The 12489-nt window shown below is 45.8% G+C and overlaps 1 long non-coding RNA gene across 1 annotated transcript; it reads left to right on the top strand.

Moving 5' to 3' along the window:
• Nucleotides 1-950: 950 nt before the first annotated feature.
• Nucleotides 951-9950, top strand: LOC139265320 (uncharacterized). Its single transcript, XR_011593527.1, has 3 exons — nt 951-1365; nt 8399-8555; nt 8843-9950. It is a non-coding gene; the product is annotated as an uncharacterized lncRNA (long non-coding RNA).
• Nucleotides 9951-12489: the final 2539 nt, after the last annotated feature.

A 12489-nucleotide genomic window follows, 5' to 3' on the forward strand; every position in this document is an offset into this window, starting at 1 on the left:
GGTGGAGGGGAGCGTTGGTCAGGGGGAGCGGTGACAGCGGCTCCAGTCGGGGGGGGGGGAGCGGTGATAGTGGGTCTCGTCCTTTGTGGCCCTTTCTGCAGCAGTGGGGCAGCAGTCCTTTCGGGGGAGCGGGCTTCAGCGTCTCTGGTTTCCCTGGCAACTTCAGCTTTTCGCGCATGCCCAGAGAGATTTTAGCGCCATCCCCCAGACTAACTTCGGAGAGCGCTGCACCAAATTCAAATATTTCTTTGGCGAAAGTCTCGATATTTTTTTTTCTAGTGCAAACGTACACAAAAAAAAATCGTACGTTAACATATGCGGGCGCCAAAAATCCAGCAAGTGAAAAATAGGGGCCATGGGATGTGGTGAAATAGCGCCATCTGTTGACAATAACAACACATATTCAATCGTTTATTTTTCACTTTGTGGACTCCAAAGCTCTGTAATCTTGAAACAATGATTTTCATGTCTGTTTAGCCAATATGATAGATGGTGTGCCAGCAGAATATGTCAAAAACTGATGAATTGAAATACTGTGTAATATTTATTTAGAACAATTCGCTGAGTGAATTTAATGACAATTTGGTACATTCTGTCATTTTATGCTAACCTGTATATATTAGATTTTTTCAAAGAATCTAAACATATACAACATAAGAATGAGGACAACATTTTAATGGAATACATGGAGCTGGATTTTATGCTTTTCTGCTTTCGGGGCAAAAATGGAGGCGGGGCGGGAAAGTTACCGACCAGGAATAGTTTGCATTTTGTTAAGAAAGATTCAGCATCTGGGCCCTGTGTCAGGAGGCGCAGTGCGAAGGGAGGTTTTGTACACTTTTCATGGTGCAAGGATGGGAAACTCACAAACTAACCTGCCGGGCCATGTGCGGTCCAAGCCAGATCTGGGGGGGGTTGGGGGGGGTGGGGGGGGGTGAGAAAAAAATACATTAAAAAAACCCACAGAAACATTCCCAAAACATTGGCCACTCCACCACAACATAAATTGCTAAAAAATATTAAAACAACAAACACTCACACTTACCTTCGGAGTGCTTTACCTTCCTCACCACTGCCGTCTATCCTAGACCACACTGACTTCCCAGGCGGTCATTGCGTGCGTACTTCCGGGCGGACGGATCGGGCAAAAGGCCAAACTACTGCTGGTGTCGCAACAAGAGGCGTCACACACCCGGCGCAGCTCTTCCTGGCGCTGCTGCTCAGTGCTGCTGCAAAAATGGACTGAAGGATCGCAACGGGGCACAGGAGACCTGAACGCCGCCTTTCACGTCACTCCGAGGCGAAACCCGGAGCGTAAAGGACCAGAACATCCAGCCCATGATCTGTTAATGGATGTTACACCAGGTAATGAGCTGTTAAAAAGCATTTCCACGTGTTCCAAATTATATTCAAATCATGTTGAATCTGAAGTAACAGCTTTGAGTCACAGAGTGGAATTTCCAGCACTGTGATGGATGAAGCTAACTTTTTCAGAAAATTCACTATAACAATATATAATTTTTAATGTCCACAATCCTATTAATTATCTGATTATTATTAGTTTCTAAAAAGAAGAAATAACTTGCATTTATATTGGGCCTTTCATGACCGCAAGGCATCCCAAACCACTTCACAGCCAATTAAGTACTTTTGAAATGTAATCACTGTTATAAAGTAAGGAAATATGGCAATTAATTTGCTCTCAGCAAGGTCTAATCAGGTTGCTGAGACAGGAAGATTTTTAGATACCAGTAGGTAAGATTTTAGAGTTCAGGCTCAGAACTACTTAGATGCTGGGAATGAGGGTTTGAGTTAAATCCTGTAAGCTGAAAAGGAGAAGGACTGCATTTTATTTATGTTTATTGAATCCTTTGTTTAGTTTTATATTTCCTCATCCTGCTCAAGTAATGCTGTTTCAAGGCCTTGCACTGTGTTCAACTGGATGTTATGGGATTTGCAGGAATGGTGTGTACTGTTTTGGCCTTCACTGTCCTCCAGCCTATCAGGGAAATGCCTCAATCCAACGTGCTGACTCAGACAACCAGTTGGGAGTGTTTCATATACTTAAGACAGTTGCCTGTAAAGAGAGTGCAGTTCAGTAAAAGAAAGGCTTGGATTTATATAGCGCCTTTCACAATCACCAGATATCTCAAAGCACTTTACAGCCAATGAAGTACATTTGGAGTGTAGTCACTTTTGTAATGTAGGAAACACAGCAGCCAATTTACGCACAACAAGCTCCCACATATGTGATAATGACCAGATAATCTGTTTTTGTTATGTTGATTGAGGGATAAATATTAGCCAGGACACTGGGGCTAACTCCCCTGCTCCTCTTCAAAATAGTGCCATGGGATCTTTTACATCCACCTGAGAGAGCATACAAGGCCTCGGTTTAATGTTTCATCCAAAAGATAACATCTCCAACAGTATTGCCTCAAAGCCTCCCTGGTAAAGTGCAGCATCACCACTGACACCTGGAAGACCCTGGCCAAAGACCGCCCGAGGTGGAGAAAGTGCATCCGGGAGGGCATTGAGCTCTTCGAGTCTCAACACAAAGAGCATGAAGAGGTCAAGCGCAGGCAGCGGAAGGAGCGCGCGGCAAACCAGCCCCACCCACCCCTTCCCTCGATGAATGTCTGTCCCACCTGTAACAGGGTCTGTGGCTCTCGTATCGGACTGTTCAACCATCAAATAACTCACTTTGGGAGTGGAAGCAAGTTTTCCTCGATTCCGAAGGACTGCCTATGATAATGATGATGATTGGAGTGTCAGCCTAGATCAGCCAAGTAGTGGCGGATGGACCCAAAGAACAAGAAGAATGAAGTGTGAGTTCAGAATCTGTTTTCGCTGCCTATCCTCTGCCAGTTTGTTAAACTATACATATGCTGCCATTTATGACTAGCAGCAAGAAGGATCAATAAAAGTCAAATGATTATGGTTAGAATCTCTATCTCTGTTGTATTATTAAGTGACATTGGGCTAGAACCCCCACTTTTGTGGTTATCGCCCAAAAATGGGCGTTATTTCCGGTGTGGGTGGCAAAAAAGGGTTTTCAGATTGCCGGCTTCTCGCCCATTCTCAAAACACCTAGTTTACATTTTTGAAAATGGGTGTTACCACAAGCGATATAAAATGGGCGGTAGCGTTAAATGTTTCTGACCTTCTGCCATAAAGCGTGGCCGTCCTTAGCAACGGCATGGCAACGCTCGATTCCTGTGATTCTGGAGGTCAAAGGTCACCATGATATGCGCAGAAGAGGAGACAGAGAGAGAGGGAGCTCAGAGGAACTGAAGGCGTGTTTGGGTATGGTATGGCTGCTTTGGGAGGAAGGAGGGAGACTTTAGAGCTTCACAGCAAGTAGGCAAACAAAAATTAGCTGTTACCAGTCACATATTTGACCGAATTTGCCCTATAATGGCGGGAGAGGAGGAGGCATCACAGCACGCTGTGGAGACTGACGCTGGAGAGAGCAGTGAAGTGGGAGAGGAGCACATTGGCAGCTGCAAAAGAACCAAGAGGTTCTCGGACGAAGCAAATGCCTCCCTCCTGCAGGAGGGCGAGTTACGCTGGGGTGATTTGACACAGGGAGAGCGTGGGAAGCCCACCCCAAAGGCCTACCAGGAAGATATGGACCGAGATAGCAGAGGTGGTCTCATCGGCGAGCAACGAGGTGCATGAGGGCAACCAATGCCGCAAACAATGGAACGACCTTGTGGGATCCGCAAGAGTAAGTAATACATTGATTTACATGTAATTATGTGTTAAGTATGGAAGAACTCTACAAGACTGAGTACTGTGAGCTAAAACTGATGTGACCTTAGTCTCTTTAATCCAACTCCAGAGTGCCTAAGCAGCATGGCAGACGACCTTTTATAATCCCTTGCACAAGGTGTGCAGGTGACCCTTGGGCCTCCAACAGTTGCGCCCTCTGGTGGCAAGTCTTACACAGTCACAATGTTTACATATATAACATCATTCCCCCTCCCCCCCCTCCCCCCAAAGCCTTTGATACAAATTATTTACAAGTTGAGACGATCCAGGGCCCTACGCTTCCTGGTTGATCGTCTGAGTTCAAACTCTGGCATGGATGAGTTGGTCGGACCATTGCTGCACTGCAGCGCGCCTGGTCTAACAGATCTGTTGGCAATGGTGGGCTCATCCTCTTGATTGACAGCAAAGTTGATTGCTGGTTGGGTGTGTATTGGTGGATCAATGATGGTGATGTCCTCTTCAGGTTGTTCCTGGTTGTCGGTGAACCGCAGTTTGGTCTGATCCAAATGCTTTCTGCACGTTTGTCCATTCAATAGTTAGACTATAAACACTCTATTCCCCTCCTTGGCCAAGACAGTGCCAGCAACCCATTTAGGACCATGACCGTAATTCAGGACAAACACAGGGTCGTTAACATCAATGTCACGCGATATAGCCGCACGATCGTAGTACATGTTTTGCCGGTGATGTCGGGTTTCCACATGATCATTTAGATCCGGGTGGACTAGGGAGATCCTGGCTTTGAGTGCTCTTTTCATTAACAATTCTGCAGGGGGAACCCCAGTGACTGAGTGTGGTTGCGCCCGGTAGCTGAGCAGAACCCGAGATAAGCAGGTCTGCAAGGAGCCTTCTGTCACGCATTTCAAGCTCTGCTTGATAGTTTGGACTGACCGTTCCGCTTGACCGTTGAATGCAGGCTTAAACAGGGCAGACCTGACATGCTTGATGCCATTGCAGCTCATAAACTCGTTGAATTCTGAGATGGTGAAACACGGTCCATTGTCACTGACAAGGACGTCGGGCAAGCCATGGGTGGAGAATGTAGCCCGGAGGCTTTCAATGCTGGCAGCGAATGGCTGGATGTCATGATTATGCATTCAATCCATTTTGAGTAAGCGTCCACTACAACTAAAAACATCTTTCCGAGAAAGGGGCCAGCAAAATCTATGTGGTTCCTGGACCACATTTTGGAGGGCCATGACCACAGAATCAATGGAGCCTAATTTGGCGCATTGCTCAGTTGTGAGCACATGTTGCACTGGTGTACGCATGACTCTAAGTCCAAGTCAATGCCGGGCCACCAAACATGCGACCTGGCTATAGCCTTCAACATGACTATGCCTGGGTGGGTATTGTGTAGGTCGTGTATAAACATTTCCCTGCCTTTTTTTGGCAAAACCACATGATTACCCCATAAGAGACAATCCGACTGGATGGACATTTCATCTTTGCGTCGGTGAAATGGCTTAATTTCATCTTGCATTTCCCCGGGAACGGCCGACCAGCTCCCATTGAGGACGCAACTTTTTACTAGTGATAGCACAGGAACCTGGCTGGTCCAGGTCCTGATCTGGCGAGCAGTGATGGGTGACCCATTGCTCTCAAAAACATCCATGACCAGAAGCAAGTCTGCGGGCTGTGCCATTTTCACCCCGGTAGTGGGCAATGATAGCCGACTGAGGGTATCAGCACAGTTCTCCGTGCCTGGTCTGTGATGGATAACATAGTCATAGGTGGACAATGTTAGTGCCCATCTTTGGATGCGGGACGAAGCATTGGTGTTTATACCTTTGCTTTCTGAAAACAGTGAAATGAGCGGTTTGTGGTCAGTATCAAGCTCAAACCGAAGTCCAAATAGGTATTGGTGCATTTTCTTAACCCCATATACACATGCTAATGCCTCTTTCTCGACCATACTGGAGGCTCTTTCAGCCTTAGATAGACTTCTAGACGCGAATGCAACCAGTTGAAGTTTGCCCGATACATTGGTTTGCTGTAACACACAGCTGACCCCGTACGAAGATGCATCACAAGCTAGCACTAATCGTTTACATGGGTCATACAGTACAAGTAACTTATTAGAACAAAGTAGGTTTCTGGCCTTCTCAAAGGCTGTCTATTGAGATTTACCCCAAACCCAGTCCTCACCCTTACGTAGCAACATGTGCAATGGTTCCAGCAAAGTGCTTAACCCGGGTAGAAAGTTACCAAAATAGTTGAGGAGTCCCAGGAACGAACGCAGCTCCATCACATTCTGTGGTCTGGATGCATTATTGATGGCCTCTGTCTTTGAGTCCGTGGGTCTGATGCCGTCTGCCGCAATCTTTGTCCCCAAAAATTTGACCTCTGGCAGCAGCCGAGCGAATCCCAAAAGGGCATCTGTGGTATATAAACAGTCCTTTGTGCGTGTTGATGCACGTCAATCTTTTCGAAGACTCAGCCAGCTCCTGTGTCATGTAGGCGGAGGTTAGGTCCAACTTGGCAAACGACTTCCCCCCTGCTAACGTTGCGAACAGGCAATCCGCCTTGGGTAGCAGATACTGGTCCTGTAACAAGACTCCGTTGATCGTTACCTTGTAGTCTTCGCAGATTCTGACCATGCCATCGCTTTTCAACACCGGAACAATCGGACTGGCCCACTCGTTGAACTCGACTGGCGATATGATTCCCTCTCGTTGAAGTCTGTCCAGTTCGATCTCGACTTTCTCCCTCATATATGGAACCGCTGGAACCTTGTGATGAACAGGCCTTGCATCGGGGACTAGATGGATTTGCACCTTGGCGCCTGTGAAGTTGCCAATGCCTGGTTCAAATAGCGATGGAAACCTGCTCAGCACCTGGGCGCACGAGGCATCATCCACTAAAGATAGTGCTTTGATGATGTCCCAGTTTCATCGAATCTTTCCCAGCCAGCTTCTGCCGAATAGCGTTGGGCCATCGTCTGGTACAATCCACAGTGATAAATCATGCACAGCTCCATTGTACGATACCTTAACTGCCGCACTGCCAATGACTGGTATGAGGTCTTTGGTGTAGGTGCGCAGCTTTGTCTGAATCGGGCTCAGTTTGGGTCTTTGTGCCTTATTGCCCCACAGTTTCTCAAAAGCCTTCTGGCTCATAATTGACTGACTCGCCCCCATGTCCAACTCCATTGATACCGGAATACCATTCAATTTGACTTTCAGCATAATAGGAGGGCTCTTGGTGGTAAGGGTGTGTACCCCCATACACTTCTTCCTCGGGTTGAGTTGCCTCTCGTTTGTTCTGCATGATCCGCGCTGGATCGATCATCTTCTGCCAATTCTGCCATGTGGTGAGTCGCAGCACTCTTCAACATGAACTGGAGGTGCACCATTGTTTCACAGCCTTTGCATACGTAGTGCTTGAATTGACATTGATGGGCTTGATGATTACTCCCGCAGCGCCAACATGGTGCTAATGGATTTGCATTCACGTCCAATGGCAGACTCTGAGTCATCCTAGGTCTTGCAGCTGCAGATGTGTAGGCCCTGCCATATGCAGTTCAGTCTGCTAGTGATGTTATTTTCTGCACAGTACTTGCCGATGAGCTTCGATGCTGGGAAAATATCTGTCTGGTATTATCGCTCATGGATATGATTGCCTGGGCTATCGTGATGGCCTTGCTCAGGTCTAGGGATTCAGCGGACAGCAGCTTGCGAAGAATGACCTCGTGGCTGATGCCAAGCACATAAAAGTCCCACAGCATTTCCCCCAAAAATCCAGCAAATTCACAAGTTCCCGCATGGCATCTCAGGTCGGCGACATAACTCGCCACGTCCTGGCCTTCGGAGCGATGGTGCATGTAAAAGTGATACCTGGCCATTAAGATGCTCTCCTTCAGCTTGAGGTGTGCCCGAACCAGAGTAGACAACTCTCCATTGTCTTCTATATGCCTTCTCCGTTGATTTTGCCTGTGCTAGCAGATTCTTGATGAGGCTGTATATTGTGGACCCACACACAGTGAGGAGAATCGTCCTGCGCTTGATCGCTTTATCGTGCCCATCCAGCTCATTGGCCACGAAGTACTAGTCGAGATGCTCAACAAAGGCTTCCCAATCATCACCCTCTACAAATCTCTCTAAAATACCGACAGCAGCCATGGCCACGTGAAAGTTCGTAATCTGTTAATCATCGGCAATTGTTAAATATGCAAGAACTTCACAAGACTGAGTACTTTGAACTAAAACTGATGTGACCTTAATCTCTTTAATACAACTCCAGAGTGCCTAAGCAGCATGGCAGACAACCTTTTATACTCCCTTGCACGAGGTGTGCAGGTGACCCTTGGGCCTCCAACAATTGCGCCCTCTGGTGGCAAGTGTTACACAGTTACAATGTTTACATACATAACATTATGTATTTATATAATTTGATTTGTAACATTCATGAGTGACTATCAGCAGATGTGAAGTCTTGCACTTTTACCGGGAACGTTTTACTCAAAGTAGGCGGTCATGGTGTATGTCGTTAGGTAAAGAATGATAATAATCATAATAATCATGATTACACCTGTCGGTTATGTCTTGTATCAGTGTCTGTGATAGTACCTAGTAATGATATCACGCAATGATCTCATGCCATGTCGTCCTGGTACCTTTTACAGAAGAAGCTATCGACGATGAGGTCTGAGCAGAGGCGAACGGGTGGGGGGCCACCAATCCCCAGCGACATCACTGAAATGGAGGAGCGTGTGCTCGCACTCGTGGGGAAGCAGCCCCAGACAGCCACGGACGCATCTGCAGACCCTGACGTGATGCCACGTGAGTAAAGCTTACACCATTGCGTGATCTAAAGTTAATAGATGCCACACCAACTCATATCCGAACAATCATATATGATAGATGATTTCTAAAAGCGTCATATAAACAATGCTGGCCTCATGAAAATCATTGCAATGCACAATGTGTTGATGGTCATGAAATGTGATGTCTGCGATGATTTTGAGAGCGGTGGTGCTTTTGTCGTGCATATGCTGTGTGTAGCGCTGGACTCACCTTGTCACCCTAGCACCCCCGTCTCTTCTAATAACCTTATTTGTGTCTTGCAGCTCAGCCAGCAGCGTGTCCCAAGGCAAGGCCACAGCGACCAGAAGGTACGGGTGCAGGGCAGGAGCCGGCGGATGATCCTGCTACATCTGGTGCTGAGGAGTTCCGATTGTCGCCCGTCAATCCACTGGGTCTGTTCTCAACGGATGAGAGTGCGGACTTCGAAGAACCTGCATCGCCACGCTCCAGAAACCATTCCACCCCAAGGCCATCTAGTGGTCCTCCGGTCATTCCCGCCTCCACTCTGGAGATACCGGCACAAGGCACCCCATTTGTCCCCAGGACAGCGCCGACCCCGCGGAGACCTCGTGGACTTGGCAGGTCTCTTCCACGAGTGCGACATGACAGCGGAGAGATGGTATAGTTGTCCAGGAGGACTGTAAGCATTGGTGACCAGTTCATCAAGGCATTGGGGGGCATATACCGACACCTGGCCACCATGACCGAGTAAATTCTGTGGCATGGCATCCCTGGATGTGATAGCCAGGAACACTGCTGCCACAGGCCTCCCAGTGGTCCCCAAGCGTGGCACTCCACCCCAGGTTCCGCCCTACCACTGCGAACAACAGATGAGAGCAAGGACCAAGATCCTGATTCTGCATCAGAGAATGTTGCCCCCTCAGCACCCCCACTCCCGTACCCATGCAACCACCGCATCTGTCTTCATCCCCCCAATGAGGCACCGACTGAGGAGCTCCTCGGCCAGGCGCCGTGGAGCGAGGAGGGGAAGGGGTAGAGGTGGGGAGAAGAAGGAGGGTGGAAGGAAAGTGAGGTGCGTATGCGCAGGTGATGGCTGTGTTCTATCTCCATCTGGGTGTATGCAATTTGTTGCAATGTATGAGGGCTAGGGACCATGCTTATGCTTTGCCTTTGTATTCTGTTTTGGTGGACATGTGATTTATGTCAATGGTGGAAAAAGTTGGGTGTGGGTGGGGGTTGGGTGTTGATGGCTGTGATACTTATGATTTCAGACCAATGTTGCTATTAAACTTTTGTTATTGAACATAACCTTGTTGCGCATTGTCTCAGATAGCTGGACCGTAACTCATTGGTGATTCCTTAACATGAAAGGGTTAAATATAACTTAACATCAATCAACATAAACTTTAACTGGCACCAATGTGATGGGCACCATTGATGTCTGAGCTGCACACACACAGCAGTGTATCAGCGTTGTCACTCACATCAGCGCTCTTTCAGGCAAATCTTTCTGATATCAGCTCCTCACATAAGAGTGGAATTTAACAAATGCCAGCCATACTGGTGGCATCCGTCCCGGATAGTTCCACTTTTTGTGGGCAGTTTTTTGAGCAAGGGATATGTGTGCGAGGTGGTGAAATTGACGGTGGGTGATCTCCATGGCTGCTAATTTGGGTAAATATGCTCTTTATGGCGTTAATATTGAAAATCAGCGTTAATTCCATGAGGAAAGTAATGCTGGGTGATAATATGGGCGTTGAAATCGCCCATTCTGCTGATTCCGTCCAAAAAAGTGGGTGGGTGCTAATATTTTTTCTCGGCGTTAAGCCCATTGGGAAAATAACGCTTAGAGAAAAGTCTCCGAAAAATGCCCATCACTTTCCATATTGTGCCAAAATGGGCGATATATGGGCGTTATACATCATTTCAGCAGTAAAATGGGCGTTAAGTGGATGTTAAGCATGCAAAAAAAGTGCAGGTTCCAGCCCATAGTTTGTTGTGGTCAAAATAATGCATAGATTATAAATCCTTACCCCGACAGTTCAATTTATATCCACCATGGTGCTATGTGTTTATCTATTTTCCTTTTGTTCCATTTTCACTCCATGCTCCAATAAATGGTGGATTGTATAGTTTCATCCATGTTATGGACCCTAGTCATGGGGGATGATGTCTAATGTCTATGCTATGTGTTATGCCCTAAGAGAAATACTTCTATAAAAGGCTAATAAAACTGTTTTGCTGTTGTTTCAGAAACTGCAGCATTTCTTTACTGATGAGAGTAGACTTTATCTCAATACTATATTCAGAACATATGGCAGGTAAAAAAACAGTCATGGTGAGTATTGATGCTCTATTGTAATGTACCATTCAATGATAGGATGTGGATCGCCATTACAAAGACTCTGAATCACATTCATATCATCAGCAAGAGTGGATGCTAGACATTCTCTTATGGGGAGGAAAAATCAGAGGACGTGTTACCCTTTGAGCAATCTTGCACAGTGCTTAGCAGCTGTTTTAAGATTGGACCCAATCACTTGTCACCCATGACTTGATGGTTGTGAAGCACTTTGCATCATCCTGATGATGTGAAAGGTGCTATATAAATGCAAGTTCTTTCTTTGCGTACTCTCTTGGGCAGAGAATGATGAATGGCACAATGAAACCTGAATGGAGGGTTGGGGTTATGGTTGACATAATCAGTTGAAAAAATAATGCTGTTTTGTGACCATATTTTAACATAAAAGTTGCTGAAGAGAGTGAAACAAATAAGATAAAGAGTACTTGAAATTAGCCTTTGGCTCTATTACAAAATATTCCTTTGTTCACAGTTTTAGTTGATTAATTTCTAATAATTCTAATTATTAACTTGATTTCTTTATGATTAAGTGTAAAATGAAGTACTGTTATCCCAATTAAAAAGGACAGTTTGGTAAGATATTTTCACAAATTATAAACTATCCACCTTAAATCCAAAAAGAAAGAAAATACACCGGGGAAAAGATTACCCCTATGCTACGTGTAATGAAGTCATAAACCTATTTATAAAGAATGGATTTATGACTTTGTTACACAATAGTGCAAAGGAAATCTTTCCCCAAGGTGGTGATCATAGAGTTTGCAGCTAGTTGTCAGCTCTGATCTTTGCCAAGAAATGGCAAATCTTCCAAATAATGTGCAGCATTTTTTCTAATTTGGCATTGTTACTGTTGTTTGTTTCCAGTGGTGGTCCAAATTGATTTTACATTGGTTTTGATTAATAACACACAGAGTTGTCAAATTGCAAAAATCATATGTAATCGAGTATTAAGTAATCAGAACACGGTAATTTTGACAGATTTCAACAAATCAATTTGCATTTCTTTGAATAAAACAAAGCTGTTAAAGCCAAATGTTGCTTTAACTATGGATACTGAAGCAAATAACACACTAGAGTAATAATACTGGAGTGGCTCATTTTCAACACGAGTTAAGTGCAGCAAAGCAATGCTAGTGGGAGATTTCATAATAAAAGGATAACAAAGTTGCTTCTGTATCTGTAAATGTGAATCCTGAATGAGGTGTTTCTTTCCAGTGCCAGGATCAGGAACATAACAAAACAGGTGCAGGAGCTTTTGGAAAGGGGTCAGCTGAAGCTTGTGGTTTATGTGGAGACCAACGACATATGACAGAATAAGTTTGAGGTCCTGCAAAAACAGTTCCAGAAGGTATATTAAGAAGCAGGACCCCAACGGTATCAATCTCAGAATTAATATAAATGACACACACTAGCCTGTACAGGGACAGACATATTAGGGATGTAAATGCTTGGCTAGAAGCATGATGTCGAGCAGTTCGAGAGCAGGAGTGCGCACTACTAGCAGGTTGGTCCAGACTGAACAACGGTGGGGCCATTATCATCTTGAAGAGGTTAACTCGAGCTGAGTAGCAGATTTAAATTAATATG

This window comes from Pristiophorus japonicus, chromosome 6 (assembly GCF_044704955.1).
Source record: "Pristiophorus japonicus isolate sPriJap1 chromosome 6, sPriJap1.hap1, whole genome shotgun sequence".
NCBI classification, from domain to species: domain Eukaryota; kingdom Metazoa; phylum Chordata; class Chondrichthyes; family Pristiophoridae; genus Pristiophorus; species Pristiophorus japonicus.